Consider the following 16,930-nt stretch of genomic DNA (forward strand, 5'->3'; position numbering starts at 1 on the left):
ACTCAAGGAACTTTTTACTGAGGTAGTAGATAGCTATTTCCTTCCTTGTACCCTCTTGATACTAAGCCAAAAGAGCTCCTATGGCCGTTTCTATGATGGTAAGATATAACATCAAGGGTTGCCCCGGTTTCGGTGGCATTAAAACTGGAGGATTGGAAAGATATTCTTTCATTGAATCAAATGAGGCTTGGCATTCGTCATTCCATTTTGTAGGAACATTTTTCTTAAGTAACTTGAATATAGGTTCACATTGAGTTGTCAATTGCGATATGAACCTACTAATATATTGAATTCTACCAAGAAATCCCCGAATCTCCTTTTCTGTCCTTGGCGGGGGAAGCTCTTGTATGGCCTTTACCTTGTCAGAATCTGATGAGTGACATTTATGGCACTCATTTGGTCCCTTTTTGGATGAATTCTATTTCATTTTATCTCTCTTTTCTTTAGTTTTCCTTAGTTTTATTCTTGTTTTCTTCATTTTATGCTTTTTGTAGTTAGTTTCTGACAAGGGAATAAACACGTCGTCAATTTTTCTATCCCTAGATCAAATAAAATTTATACACCTAAACAAACCTAATACAAGTATAAGGCAAGCATAGGGGTCGAACCACAAGGAGACATGCATAAACACCACATTCACTACTTAATACTTAAGCTACCTCGTAACAAGAAGTGTGAATAACTAAGAGATTAAACTAGAGATTAAGAATGATTAAAAATCTATATAACTAAGAACCAAGGGAAGTGGGTAGATGTAGTTGCCATTGATCATGCAATAACACGGAAGCAAAGCAATGGTAAACTAAGCATGCAAGAATATCGAATTAAAGCTCAATCTAACCGCCTTCCGGGGTTAATCAATTTCTCCTAACATAGCCTCTATGTTTCCACACTAGAACCATATATTAGAAGGTGCAATCAAAGAACTATCGATAGCAATGAACCTTAACTAAGTCAACTTCCGTTTCTTGTTAGCAAAGATTCACCTTTAATCAACTAACAATGTGCACTTGTAAGAAGATTAAAGAATATCAAACATACAAAGACTTTAATCACCATTAACAAAACCCCAACATCATCAGCATGAATCAATCAACAACTACACCATCCCCACACCCTTGGCTAGGTGACTACTCACAAACCATATTGAAGACAATATCAATCATCAAATCAATAAGCATCAACATGATCAATAAGCAAAGAAGGAAAATCAAAATAAGCAAACAAAACTAAATACAAAAGTAAAGAAAGAGAGTAAGCGATTGCTCATTAATTGAAGATGAAGATTTACAAAGATTCAATCAAGCTCCTTCTTCAATATCCAAGTTCATCAATGGAAATCCACACTTTCTCTCTCTACTAATGAAGTTTCTCTCACTAAATTAGGGCTAAAATGTTTCTAAGTAATGATAGATCATCCACTAATCTCTCTACGACCTATATATATAGGTCCTTTAAAAGATACAAAAATACGAAATAAAAAGACTGCAACTAAGCGGTGCGCGCCCGCGCACATACACTGCGCGCCCGCGTAGAAGTTGTGTGTGCGCCCTCGCAGATCTTGTGCGCCCGCAGATCTGTGGGTACGGAGAATTAAACCCACGGATGCGCGCCTTCTCCCAGCAATACTGTGCGCCCGCGCTTGAGGAGAGTGCGCCCGCACACAAGGCGCACACAAGGCGCACACAACTCTCTGTTTTGGTTCTGCTTCTGCTGCTGTTCTGTGTGGGTTCTCCCAGGGCTGCGCGCCCGCACACATCAAGGTCGCGCGCCCGCACACAAAGCGCGCACAAGGCGCACAAATCTTCTGTCTGTGTTCTGTTCTTGGAGCATTCTTGCGCGGGTTCTCACAGTGCTGTGCGCCCGCACACAGGGGAGTTTGGGGGTGAATTGCTCTTCTTCCAATGCCTTGATTCCTACAAAACAAAAACAAAGAAAATAAGGAGAAAGGCTAACAAAGAAAGGAGGAATAAAAAGGAGAGAAAAGGGGGCAAACAAGCTACAAATGGGTGGGAAAAACCCGTAAAGAGAACACTAAATTGTGGCATAAATGCCACTCATCAAATTCCCCCACACTTGCTTCTTGCTTGTCCTCAAGCAAAGGAACCCAAGGCAAAAGACAACAAACACAACATGACAAGGTTCAAGAGAATCAATCTAGTACCACGGTGAGAAATGCTCAGTTCGGACTCAGATATAATGACATTGATCAAAGAATACTTACCTTTCTCAATTCAAGAGGGAAAACACGCTTTAAGATGCTCAAGGTTGAAAGAGACAAACCTAAGCTAAGCATAGAGAACTAATGATTTCATCCTCCGCCCTAGCCCCATCCGAGACGGTCCACGTTCTCTCCGCTAGCTTCAATTCATCCCCTAGTTCGCTCCTCATGATTCCTCGAGGGAACTGGAAAAAAAATAATTCTATGTGGAAAAATGAGGCTATCCCGACATCTCAACTATGCGTACTCTCTCCATAGGGTTGAAATCCATCTCCCTCCACCGTTTGCTTGACCACGCCCCTCTAAAGTCCAAGGGTCTTAGTTAAGGTTGTAATGCCATGGCTAAAGGTTAAGGTAGGGAATTAATTCGAAAACTTTGGTGGAAACTCCTAAGTGAAGCATAAGAGTGGCCATCTCTCAATAACAACATAGGAATCTAACCTAAGTTTCAAATCTCAACCTTCAATACAAATTACATGACAATACTACTCTCTTTTTGCAAGATTTTCATTCAACTCAATTTTTCCTTCTCAATTTCTTTTCTTTCTTTCCTCATTTTTTTTTTCTCTTTTTTTTTTTTTTTTTTTTTTTTTTTTTTTTTTTGAATGGTGTTTGGTTTTCACAGATTATAACTTCCTTGCCAAACCTTTTGCACACTTTTTTATGAATAGACTTTCAAGACCTCATTCGAACCAAATTGCAAAACTTCCTTGCTTAAAACCAAGACTCTCAAACTCGGACCTCACAGGCCGATGCTTCACTAACTACAAGGGTTGGTAGAACATAGGCCGTTAGGTTTGTAATGTGGTTTAACGAAGAAAGGGGAAATAAGGCTCAACATGGCTAGCAAGAAGGTATAAATAAAATAAAAACCAAATTTGTAACAAAACACAAGGAAAACAAAGAAAAATGAGAAGAGACGCCCTCTTCCTCCTCTAGAGTTATATGATCACGGTCTTGGGAGCTAGATACCAACACAAGGATTAAGACACGCATAGTTAAGGATCCAAAATGCCGCTCAACAAAAGTGATGGAGGCTTGAACAATAAACGCTCACATGAGATATGAAAACAAGCAATTACCAACCAAGGGAATCCTATTCACTACGAAGAGCAACACCATCTTACCACTTTCCCGTGAACTAGGGGTTCAAACGTCCTCAAGAGTTCTAAACCGGGCTACCTTAGCTTAAAATGTGTCTAGTTCAACCCTATGCACTCTCAAACCGTGAAGACCCTCTTCAACTAGGAAGGTAAGCATTAAAAAATATGTCATAACAAAAGCATTTAGGTCCACATTTCCAAATGATCGAGCAAATTCTCAAGTTTCAAAAATTTTCCTCTTGTCATGATTATGAATGTCACATAAAGGAAAGAAGAAAAGCAACTCACAAAGAAAAAGGAAGAAATCAAGAAGGTTCATAAATGAGGCATGCAAATCATATAAATCCCAATCGACATACAATGATCGTTGAATACAACATCAACGATCCCAGGTTCCTTAGAACCAAATCAATCAACCTCGAACCATTCAACTCCTTCCTAAACTAACCTAAGCTATGCAACCAATCAAATATTTAAAGAGTTGAGAAGGAGAATTTGTCACCCAATTACGCTTAGCAAACGCAAATCCACAATCGTTGAAACGCCATTGCCTGGAAAAATTTGGGGAATGCGCCCATAAGCCCTACAAAATGTCAAAGTCCAAAACAACTCGGCAAATATTTGGTTAGTAGCAAGAGAATTATATACAAAGAAATAAAGAGAAAAACAAAATAAAAAAAAGAAACTACTAAAGAAAAAGGACAAAGAAAAAAAAAGTTTGGATTAAAGGGGAGTTTGGATTTCGAGAAAAACGGGAGCCAAAACAACACAAGGTTTCATTGAAAACATCATCATCATTTTTTTTTTGAAAAGAGGGGAAGGAACCTTCCAAAAAGACACCTATTGTCCCAAAATTGCGCCCCATGAGAACAAAGCCCTTAATTGAAACAACAAATGAGCACCCCCCCACACTTGAACGGAAAACCGTCCTCGGTTTGAACAAAGTGGAGAATGGGGTGGGAGGAAGGGCTAAACTCGGCCCGAGGGCCCTAGTCCTCCATGTGAGAACTAGAGCCCTCTCCATAAGGACGCCACTCGTAGTCGACGTCGATAGGAGGGCCATGGGGCTCCCAACCACCGGTGTAACCCGGTGGAAAACCGCGGTTCCGGTACAACTCTTGTTGGTAGTCCGGAAGAGGATCATAGGGAGGGGGCATCTCAAGAGGCTTGGATGTGTACATGGGGTAGTTGGGGTCCCAACGGTAATCACACCCCCCCGGTGCTTTGTAATCATACCCCTCAGAGGTGGGGTAGTTCACTCGGGGGGTCCCTTGAGATGAAGGCCCGGACCAATAGTGCCAAACCGGTTGACGGGGAGTGCCGTCAACATGCGGTTCCTCGTGAGAAGGAACCGGCCCCTGTTGGGGCGGAAAATACGGATAGTTCACCGGTGGGTCAAAGTGTCCTTGGTTTACATGCCAATCATAAATGTTGGCATTGTAAACCGAGTACCCATCGGCGGCTTCCGTCAACCGGTTTACCTGCATTGAAAGGTTTTGGAAAGCTCGCTCAAGGTTAAAAGAAGAAGAGGAAGAGGCCATACCTCCCTCGCTAGAGGAGGGGACGCGCAAACCTTGGGATCCCTCCCCATACTGAAAACCTTGTAGTTGAAACCCCTGTTGTTGTTGTTGTTGATGAAACTGTTGTTGCTGAAATTGCTGTTGCTGTTGGAATTGTTGTTGTTGTTCTTCTTGTTGTTCTTCTTCCTGTTGTTGTTGTTGTTGTTGCTGTTGATGCCGCTTGCGGATGATCATATTTCGCTCACCTCCAAGAGCGTTAGGAAGGACACCATTGTCCTTAGGAACTTTCCACACATTCCTTGCGTTCCTCTCCAAGGAAGTGCGGCTCGGGATTGGAATTATGCAATGGTGCTCCCTCTCAACGCACCAATCGTGGAAGTTGTTCACATCGTCGGTCGGTTGGATGAAGACCGACTTCCGCATGTAAGAGATGTCCACGAACATATCTCTGTCTCTTCCCACCCTTGTGCAAAAAGGGAAAAGAACCTCACCCCCTAGCTTCGAGGCGATCCTTGAAATCATCCCACCTAAGGCAATCTCTCCCGTCTTGTTCCCATTCTTGATTGCCTCACAATATAACACAAACCAATACCCCATGTTGAGCCGCCCACTCAACTCCTCCTTTGTGGCGACCCAAAGAGTGAAAAGCTCTTCATGAGAGAGCTTACTCAAATCCTGCTTGCTAAACACCGCAAACCCCAAGATGCGGTGAAGGATGTGGAGTACTGGGTGGATAATTTGGCTTGCCACCGAGTACCGAGTACCGAGTACTAAACTCATCCGAATCGGTAATTGTCCGCCACCAACGGAAAGCATCGTACTCGGGGAAGAGCTCGGTGGATGGGGCAAGAAGGTCCGCGTCGGGGTTAAAGTCTAGGAGTTCATTTAGACGCCGAAGAGAGACGACATGGCGGGCATTGAAGAGTTGGAAGGAGATTTGGAACTCGTTGTTTCCAACGGGTTCCTTCTTAAAGGAAGCGAGGAACTCGTAGGTGGGTTCCTTGAAGGTTGGGTATTGGTGGTTGATGAACTCACTCATCCCAAGGTTGTCAAGAAGGGACCGAAGGTCCTCATCTATTCCCAAGTCACGCATTGAGCGTTGATAGTAGTGTCGGGTGGGGTTAAGCTTGCGTTTGAGGAGTGTTTGATGGAAGGGTGCATGGTGTCGGTTCACAAATTTTAAAGTGGGAAGAGAGGATTGTGTTTGGTTTTGATTTTGAGAGGAGGGTTGGGGTTCATCCACTGATATTCTAGGCTCCTTTCTACTCCTTCTCCTACCAGTCATCTTCACCAACTTTTCTCACAACCCAATGAGATGCCGAGAACAACACGGAGTGATTCCAACACTCAAGAATACCAAAACCTTCCAACAACAACAACAACAAATGAAACCTTTGATTTTGCTACCTGAAAAGGGGTTAGGAGCAACAATCTTTCCCAGACACAAATATCACAAGCAAGAAACGACTATGAACAACAAAAGTCCAGGCCAAAATTCGCAATACTCAATCGCTAAATGGAGAATCACTAGGCAAATTTCAAAATCAAGCATCAAAAACTCTCAATCAATATGCATTTTCAATCCTCATACATTAACAATCTTCAATGCTCAAAATCAAACTAGTGATTACACACACAATTCTCAATATCCAAGCCAAGTAATTGCTAGCCAAAATTCATGAAAACAACAATTTCCATCAATAATACATACAAATCACCAAGAAAATCTCAACAAAATCCACAATTATAAGCTAAACTATCTCAAAATCACACAAAATTCATACAAGTTCAATTTTTTTGCTTAACAATCCTAAAACATGGTATTATCTAATGAATTAAAGCTACAAAGTAGTCAAAGTTTAGGATTATACCACAATTGAAGAGCATGAAGACCACCACGACCACTCACGCACCACCACTTCAGCCACCAAGGAGCAATTCCGAATTTGGTGAAAATGGGTGATTTTGAGAGGGGAAAGTGATGAATTTGTGAGGAAATTGAGGGAATGTAAGGGATTTGTTGAGATTTCGAGGAAGTAAGTGAGATTAGAGGAGATTTGGGAAGTTAGGGTTTGAGTTCTTGAGGAGAGAGAGTGAGAACCGTGAAGAAATGTGAGGAAATGAGGATAGAATCGGGGAAAAATGAGATTTAAGCCCCGATAAACCCAGATCTGCGCGCCCGCGCAAGTGAACTGCGCGCCCTCGCATATGGCGCACACATGTCGCGCAAAACCTTCTGCCAAAATCTGTATTTTTGTCTTCGATCTGCGCGGGTTCTCCCAGGCCTGTGCGCCCGCGCACAGGGTCTTCATCAAATCCTCTCTTGAAATGCTCCTCACACACTTCCAAGTCTCCAAACCTCAACTTAGCTCCAAATATAACACCAAACGGCCTGCAAAAATAGTCCTTAATCACACATCTAAACTCCATACAATCATGCTAGATGCACCGTTTATCAAAGACTCAAATACAATCAAAACTCACAAATCCCAATAATCCAAAGTTGTAAATTGAAAAATGAAAGCAACATGAAGAGAAGAAAGTAGAAGGGGGTTAGAAACTCGGGTTGCCTCCCGGAAGCGCTTTTGGTTAGCGTCGTTAGCTCGACGTTCTTCGAGATGATTAAGGAGGGTGGAATTGACGATGCACATCAATTAGAGTAACTGAAATTGGTTCAACACTTGGGGAACCTTCAAAATAAGGCTTGAGGCGGTGGCCATTGACTTTGAAAGGGGAGTGGCCATCTTGGAAAATTTCGTAAGCTCCATACGGGAATACCTCCTTAACGATGTATGGCCCACTCCATCTTGATCGGAGTTTGCCCGGGAAGAGCTTCAACCTCGAGTTGAAGAGGAGCACCTTTTGCCCTTTGACAAAATCTTTCTTGATGATTTGAGCGTCGTGCCACGCTTTTGATCTTGCCTTATACATACTTGCATTCTCATAGGCACTCAACCTCAACTCCTCTAGCTCATGCAACTCTAAAAGCCTTTGCTCTCTCGCACTATGGAGATCCAAGTTGATTTGCTTGATCGCCCAATGAGCACGATGCTCCATCTCCACGGGCAAATGACAATTCTTCCCATATACAAGCTTGTAAGGGGTGGTCCCAATTGGCGTCTTGAAAGCGGTCCTATAGGCCCATAGAGAATCGATGAGCTTAGAGGACCAATCCTTCCTCGTTCTGGCAACTGTCTTCTCCAAGATCACTTTGAGCTCTCTATTTGTGACCTCCACTTGACCACTTGTTTGGGGGTGATAAGCAAGCCCCCGCTTGTGAGATACCCCATATTTCTCAAGTAGTCGCACGAAGGTGTGGTGTTTGAAATGTGACCCCCCATCACTAATAATCGCCCTCGGAACACCGAATCTTGGGAAGATCACTTTCTTGAAGAGGTTAACCACCACTTTTGAGTCATTTGTTGGAGAAGCTACGGCCTCCGCCCATTTGGACACGTAGTCAACGGCAACCAAAATATGTTTGTTCCCATTTGAGGAGATAAAAGGGCCCATGAAATCTATCGCCCACACATCGAAAACTTCAAGCTCAAGGATGGGGTTTTGTGGCATTTCATCCCTTCTCGAAATATTCCCCACCCTTTGACATCTATCGCAGGTCTTGACAAATATCCAAGAGTCCTTGAATAAGGAAGGCCAAAAGAGCATTGATTGGAGAACTTTTGAGGCGGTTTTCTGAGCACTCATATGCCCACCACAAGGAGAAGAGTGGCACATATGGAGAACACTTTGAAACTCATCGTCGGGGACGCATCTCCTTAACAACCCATCAACCCCCCTCTTCAACAAAATCGGTTCATCCCAAATATATCTCTTTGCCTCGTGCTTGAGCTTTCGACGTTGTTGTGAAGTGAAATCCGGAGCTATGGCACCACAAGCCAAGTAATTCACAATATCCGCATACCATGGAGCCGACTTCACCTCAAGAACATATAGCACATCATCCCTTAGAGCATCCTCTATTGGAAAACCATCACCCTTGAACCTTGCACCGCCCAACCTTGAAAGGTGATCCGCCACCACGTTCTCGACTCCCTTCTTGTCTCTCATTTCATAATCAAAGTCTTGGAGAACTAAAACCCATCTCAACAACCTTGGTTTAGCTTCCTTCTTCCCTATCAAATATTTGAGAGCCGAATGGTCGGTGTACACAATTGTCCTAGAACCAATGAGGTAGGTTCTAAACTTCTCAAATGAGTGAATAACCGCTAAGAATTCCTTCTCGGTGGTTGTGTAGTTTCGTTGGGCGTCATTGAGAGTTTTGGACAAATAATGTATGACATGAAGCTTCCCATCCTTCCGTTGCCCAAGAACCAAACCAATAGCCTCGTCGCTTGCATCGCACATGAGCTCAAATGGAAGAGACCAATTCGGACCTTGGACAATAGGGGCGGTGCAAAGGGCCTCTTTCAACCTGCAAAAAGATTCTTGACAACCATCATCAAATACAAACTCTTTATCTTGTTGCAATAGGGATGTGAGAGGCTTTGCAATCAAAGAAAAGTCTTTTATAAAACGCCGATAGAACCCGGCATGGCCAAGAAAAGATCTCACTTCCCTCACGTTGGTGGGGGGAGGAAGTTTCTCAATGACCTCTACCTTGGCTCTATCAACCTCAATGCCGGCATGGGAAATTTTGTGCCCAAGAACAATCCCACTTTCTACCATAAAATGGCACTTTTCCCAATTCAACACGAGGTTAGCCCTCTCACATCTTTCCAAGCAACGAGATAAATTAGATAGACAATCTTCATAGGTGGCTCCTCCAACGGAGAAGTCATCCATAAAGACTTCTATCTCATCCTCAATTATATCACTGAAAATAGACATCATACAACGTTGGAATGTTGCGGGAGCATTACAAAGCCCAAAAGGTATCCTACGATACGCATAAGTACCGTAGGGGCTTGTGAAAGTCGTCTTCTCTTGATCCTTGGGGTCAATCGGGATTTGGAAAAATCCCGAATAACCATCAAGGAAACAATAGAAGGAATGCTTTGTAAGCCTCTCCAACATTTGATCAATGAACGGTAATGGAAAATGATCTTTGCATGTACTTGTGTTAAGTTGGCGATAGTCAATGCACATGCGCCAACCGGTTACAAGCCTAGTGGGAACTAGTTGATCATGATCATTTTTCACTACCGTCATTCCCCCTTTCTTAGGCACTACTTGCACGGGAGATACCCAATCACTATGAGCAATTGGGTATATAATTCCCGCATCAAGAAGCTTAGCCACTTCCTTCCGCACAACCTCTTGCATGGAAGGGTTAAGCTTCCTTTGCCTTTGCCTAACGGGTTTGGCATCTCCCTCTAGATCAATTTTGTGCATGCATAAAGAAGGACTTATACCTTTGATGTCATCAATGGTATATCCTAAAGCTTTCTTGTGTTTTTTCAAAACATTGATCAAGAGGGAGGTTTGCTCCTCCGTTAGGTTGGAATTAACAATTACGGGGAAAGACTCATTAGAACAAAGAAATACATACCTCAAGCCCAAAGGTAGAGGTTTCAAGTCTACCTTTGGTGCTCCCTTACCATTGGTGCTCTCTTCTCTTTCCTCAACTTAAAAGAGATCATGGGTGTGAAAAGCCTCCTCCTCCATGATCTCATCCATGCACTCGATCTTGCTTTCCTCTAGCAAATCCTCATAGAATTGAATGTCGTCCTTGTGAGCACCTAGCTTAGAATCATTCAACAATACACTTTCTAGGGGATCGTTAGAAGCATGCAAATGGGAACGAGAAAATTCACTAAGCATGGTATCTAGAACATCTACTCTAAAGCATTCACCACTCGAGGAAGGTTGTTGCATGACATTATTCAAATCAAACTCAATTGAATCATTGTCAATTTTCAAAGATATTTTACCCTCCTTCACATCAATGATGGCCCTAGAGGTGGCTAAAAACGGCCTACCCAAGATAATAGGAATCCTCTCATCCTCATCCATCTCTAGCACATAAAAATCCACGGGGAATGTGAACTTTCCTACCCTAAGGGGAATGTCCTCAACCTTACCCATGGGAAATTTAATGGACCGATCCGCTAGTTGGAGAGTAATGTTAGTGGGGGAAAGGGTTCCTATACTAAGCTTTTGGTAGACGGAGTAGGGCATGAGGCTCACACTCGCTCCTAAATCACACAAAGCTTTGTCAAACTCAATGCCATTAATAGAACAAGGGATGGAAAAACTACCCGGATCCTTCAACTTGGCGGGATGTTTGTTGGAAAGGATTGCACTACAATTGGCGGTCAAGCTCACCGTTTCACACTCCCTTCTTCCACTCAATAGATCCTTCAAAAACTTAGAGTAATGGGGCATTTGTTTCATGGCATCTACAAAAGGAAGGGAAACATGCAAATTCTTAATCACATCCAAAAACTTCCCAAATTGAGCATCAAGCTTAGCTCTCACAAATCTTTGGGGAAAAGGTAACCTCTCCTCTCTAGGTTGGAGATTTAGGGGCAAGGGGATGGTCACTTTCTCCTTTTGCACCTCAACATCCTTCTCCCTCTCAACATTAGAAGGCTCTTTGGTTCTCTCATCCTCTCTCTCTAACTCTACTTCATTTTGAGGTTCCTCCTCAACCAAGGGGTCACTCCCTACTACCTTTCCACTCCTTGTTGTCACGGCATACAAAGGTTTTGGGTTGACTCCTTGACTAGGGATAGAGGAAGAAGAAGAAGAAGATGAATTAGAAGCAAGTTGAGCAATTTGGGTTTCAAGCATTTTCATATGAGCATTGGCTCGCCTTTTATCCTCCTCATTTCTTTTCTTTTCCTCCTCATGCATTTTCATGATGGCATCTAGCTTAGCCATCACGGGATCATTAGGAGGGGCCTCAATTTGAAGAGGTTGTTGAGGTGGAGGAAGTTGGGCTTGATGGAAACCCAGAGGTCTATTGGTTTGGGCATAGTTAGAAACATTTTGGCCCCTATTGCCTCCGGTGCCTTGGTTGGGAACATTGCTTTGTCGATTGTTTCCCATGTTACCTTGATCACCAAAATTTTGATTTTGATGGTCATGGTATCGGGAGTTGGGTTGTTGGTTTTGATAACCATACCCCCTTTGGTTAGAGTAGCCTCTTCCATTGAAATTGGAAGGGCCTCCCTCACCATGGTATTGGTTACCATAACCACCACCACTTTGGTTCCAACCATGGTTTCCACCTTGATTCCAATTCCCCATTTGATTGGAGTTTGGCCTCAAGTTCCCTACATTTCCCATTCTAGGAGCAAAATTCATAGCATTGATATCTTCTACATTATCATCATGTTCATAGGGAGGGGGTTGAACTTCACAAGCATACACACAATGGGAGGTATCATGATCATAGGTTTCACAATTTGAGCAAAACATGCATCCTTGAGGCATTTTATTATAAGAAAAGGGGGAAGAAGTGGTCATACCATTGCCTCCCTTGGTTGAAGGGGAGGTATTACCATGAGGGTAGGACCTTTCTTTCATCATTTCGTCCATTTGGTTGGCCATCTTGGAGATTTGGGAAGAAAGGTTGTTGATTGCGTTGGCTTGCTCCAATGCATAGACACCTTTGCTAGAAGTGGCCTCCCTTTCTCCTTCATACCAATCATCATAATGCTTTGCAGCCTCCTCTATGATGCATTCCACTTCATCCTCCCCTTTGTTCATGATTGGACCGTCGGCGGCGGCATCTAGGCTTGTTCTTCCTTGAGGTGAGAGACCTCCATAGAAAGTGTGGATGAGTTGATACTTGGGTATCCCATGATGTGGGCATTGACGTTGAAGCTCTTTGTACCGGTCCGTCTCACCACTCTTTTGGCGAAAACCTTGAATTAAAGATCGAGCCTCGGCGGTCTTCCTATGGTTATAAAACCTCCTCAAGAAAGCCGTAGTTACTTGGTCCCAAGTTGTGAGAGAATTAGGGGGCACCTCCTTCTCTACCCATTCTAGACCTCTCCCAATTAAAGAAAATGGAAACATCTTGAGGCGGATATACTCTTGAGTCACTCCGTTGACTTTGACCGTGTCACAATACTTCTCAAATTCTTTCAAATGCTCATGAGGGCTCTCAAATTTTCCACCCGAGAATTGTTTCCTCTCGATTAAAGAAATCAAATTGGGCTTGATTTCGAAATTGTTGGCTTGAGTGGTAGGGGTTAGGATCCCACTTTAGGCTCTAAAGGCTTCGGGAGCCCCAAGACGACTCAAAGGTGTATTCTCTCCCATTTTAGAACCTTCTTCACTTTCGGACTGAAAGATTGAAAAGGGGTTGATTTCTGGACTTGATGGCGAATTAGGGCTATCTAAGTCTTCACTTGAGGGTGAAGATCATGGAGTATCTTCCAATTCTCTTACTCCTTCTTTCGTTGGGGTGTGAGAATTTCTACTCCTCGCTCTCGCTTCTCTTCGAAGTAAGGACAAAGATCTTTCTAGCTCCGGATCAATAGGAATCAAAGACCTTGAGCGAGTTCGTCCTCTATTCATACAACAAAGCTAAGGAGAACGTAAGCACTGACAAGTAACAAGTAGTAGCAAATACTAACAAACAAGGAATGAGATAGTCTCAAATAAAGTAATGAAAAAGCAATGGAAGCCGTCTTCCCGTCAACGGCGCCAATTTGACAAGGGAATAAACACGTCGTCAATTTGTCTATCCCTAGATCAAATATAATTTATACACCTAAACAAACCTAATACAAGTATAAGGTAAGCATAGGGGTCGAACCACAAGGAGACATGCATAAACACCACATTCACTACTTAATACTTAAGCTACCTCGTAACAAGAAGTGTGAATATCTAAGAGATTAAACTAGAGATTAAGAATGATTAAAAATCAATATAACTAAGCACCAAGGGAAGTGGGTAGATGTAGTTGCCATTTGATCATGCAATAACACGGAAGCAAAGCAATGGTAAACTTAGCATGCAAGAATATCGAATTAAAGCTCAATCTAACCGCCTTCCGGGGTTAATCAATTTCTCCTAACATAGCCTCTATGTTTCCACACTAGAACCATATATTAGAAGGTGCAATCAAAGAACTATCGATAGTAATGAACCTTAACTAAGTCAACTTCCGTTTCTTGTTAGCAAAGATTCACCTTTAATCAACTAACAATGTGCACTTGCAAGAAGATTAAAGAATATCAAACATACAAAGACTTTAATCACCATTAACAAAACCCCAACATCATAAGCATGAATCAATCAACAACTACACCATCCCCACACCCTTGGCTAGGTGACTACTCACAAACCATATTGAAGACAATATCAATCATCAAATCAATAAGCATCAACATGATCAATAAGCAAAGAAGGAAAATCAAAATAAGCAAACAAAACTAAATACAAAAGTAAAGAAAGAGAGTAAGAGATTGCTCATTAATTGAAGATGAAGATTTACAAAGATTCAATCAAGCTCCTTCTTCAATATCCAAGTTCATCAATGGAAATCCACACTTTCTCTCTCTACTAATGAAGTTTCTCTCACTAAATTAGGGCTAAAATGTTTCTAAGTAATAATAGATCATCCACTAATCTCTCTACGACCTATATATATAGGTCCTTTAAAAGATACAAAAATACGTAATAAAAAGACTGCAACTCAGCAGTGCGTGCCCGCACACATACACTGCGCGCCCGCGCAGAAGTTGTGTGTGCTCCCTCGCAGATCTTGTGCGCCCGCAGATCTGTGGGTACGGAGAATTAAACCCACGGATGCGCGCCTTCTCCCAGCAATATTGCGCGCCCGCGCTTGAGGAGAGTGCGCCCGAACACAAGGCGCACACAAGGTGCACACAACTCTCTGTTTTGGTTCTGCTTCTGCTGCTGTTCTGTGCGGGTTCTCCCAAGGCTGCGTGCCCGCACACATCAAGGTCGCGCGCCCGCACACTTAGCGCGCACAAGGCGCACAAATCTTCTGTTTGTGTTCTGTTCTTGGAGCATTCCTGCGCGGGTTCTCACAGTGCTGCGTGCCCGCACACAGGGGAGTTTGGGGGTGAATTGCTCTTCTTCCAATGCCTTGATTCCTACAAAACAAAAACAAAGAAAACAAGGAGAAAGGCAAACAAAGAAAGGAGGAATAAAAAGGAGAGAAATGGGGGAAAACAAGCTACAAATGGGTGGGAAAAACCCGTAAAGAGAACACTAAATTGTGGCATAAATGCCACTCATCAGTTTCTCTATTTTATGCATTTTCTAGTTTACTTGTTATTTTTCTCTTTTACTTGCTTTTTATCATTTGTTTGTAGGTGGTGATTGATTGTCCAAGAATTCCCGAGCTTCCTCTCTATGATCTTTCATTGTTTTAATGCCTAAAGATTGTGCAAGAAGCTTCAAGTCAAAGGTGGATCCAAGGGGCATGCTTCAAGGCCTTGTATATGCCTTTCTCATGGCTTATACTCTTCAAGAAATTCAAGAAAGTTTCTGCCTACTTTGTCTTGCATCATCATCATCTAGGATGTGTGCACCACTTGAGCTAGGACGAAGAGAAGAAGGGGGAAGTACCCAGCTAGGTGTGGGCGCACCCAGGGGGTGTGCGGCCGCACATTGGTCGGGTGCGGCCGCACACCTGGTGCGTGCGGGCGCACCAATCTGGGTGTGTTCCCGTGCGCGCCACTCTCTCTCCTCCATGCGCCCGCATCGACGTGGGTCTATTTTTGGGCGTCAATACCGACCTCCTCTTTGTATATTTAGTTATTTCTTTCTATTTTTGGATAAGTTTTAGATTGGATTTCATATAGTTAGTTTTTTATTAGAATTTTAGAGAGAGAAACTCAAGGATATAAGAGAGAGAAACTCATGGTTTTTGGTGATTGTTCAAGAATTCTTCATTGTAATTGTTCTTTAGATCAAAGTTTTGTAAGGATCTTCTTCTTGATTTCAATACAAGTTTGATTCTAGTTGATTTCAATTTGTTTTTCATGTTATTGTTGATTTATTGAAGTTTGTTTGATGATTGATTGAAGTTTTATTGATTTTTGATTGATTGTTGATTTGATCTTTGATCAAATATGTTGATGATGAAATTGATGATTAGTGTAGTTTTGATCTTGATTTCCATGGCTAGTGAGTAGTTTTCTAGCTTGGGAAATGGTGAAGCATGTTTGAGTGATGGATTAGAGTAATTTGGGGATAATTGATGGAGTTGATGATATGATTAAATTTGGTTGATAATTCATGTGCATGTGTGTGATTGATTGAAGTTTGGCCATCTTCCATTATTACACTAGATTGCATTGTGAGCTTGATATGATACGGACCATTGATTACTAACTTGCAATTTCACGATTGAGGTGCTTTGTGATGTTCCCTAGGTAGTGTTTAGCGTAGTTGACGCTAGTTAGACCTCTAGGTGAACTATCTTGGTATGCTCTTTTGGATACATGATTAATCTTCCTTCATATCACTTGACTTAGTCGGTTTGACCTCCCAAATTACCATTTTCCATTACAATTACATGTGGATCGTTCAATTGTTCCCTTTGATCTGGAGATTGAAAGAACTCTCTCAAGGAGGAGAGTAGCAAACAAGACATTGGATTATAGTTCCTCAAGCGAAGAAGAGATTGAACAAGAGCAAGTCATGGGAGAACAACCAAGAGTTGCCTTGAAAGAATTGGGAGTGCCCGGTGCATATAGGTTTGAGAGCGGCATAGCTCCACCTACAACACCGGCAAACGATTTTGAAATTAGGCCGGCAATGATCACCCTAATTGAGAGGAGACAATATAGTGGGGCAAAGAACGAGAGCCCATTGAACCATCTTAAGGAGTTTGAAAAATATTGTAACACAATCAAGGTTAATGGAGTGTCTCAAGTGTTTATCCGTCTTAAGTTGTTCTCTTTCTCCCTCATAGGAAGGTCTTTGGAATGGCTAGAAAAAGAGGTGAAGCCCAATTCATTGAGAACGTGGGATGATGTCACTAAAGCTTTCTTGTCCCGTTTCTATCTTCAAAAGAAAACGGCGGAGGCAAGGGCTTTAATTCAAGGGTTCAAGCAAAAGCCAAATGAGAGTCTTTATGAAGCATGGGAAAGATTTAAGGAGTACCAAAGAGAATGTCCTCACCACGGAAT

At 42.5% G+C, this 16,930-nt stretch overlaps 1 non-coding gene across 1 annotated transcript; it reads right to left on the reverse strand.

Moving 5' to 3' along the window:
• Window positions 1–16,824: 16,824 nt before the first annotated feature.
• LOC145615793 (small nucleolar RNA R71) lies at window positions 16,825–16,930 on the reverse strand. Its single transcript, XR_014107382.1, has one exon. It is a non-coding gene; the product is annotated as a small nucleolar RNA R71 (small nucleolar RNA).

The sequence above is a fragment of the Chenopodium album genome, chromosome 25, assembly GCF_948465745.1.
Source record: "Chenopodium album chromosome 25, dcCheAlbu1.1, whole genome shotgun sequence".
NCBI classification, from domain to species: domain Eukaryota; kingdom Viridiplantae; phylum Streptophyta; class Magnoliopsida; order Caryophyllales; family Amaranthaceae; genus Chenopodium; species Chenopodium album.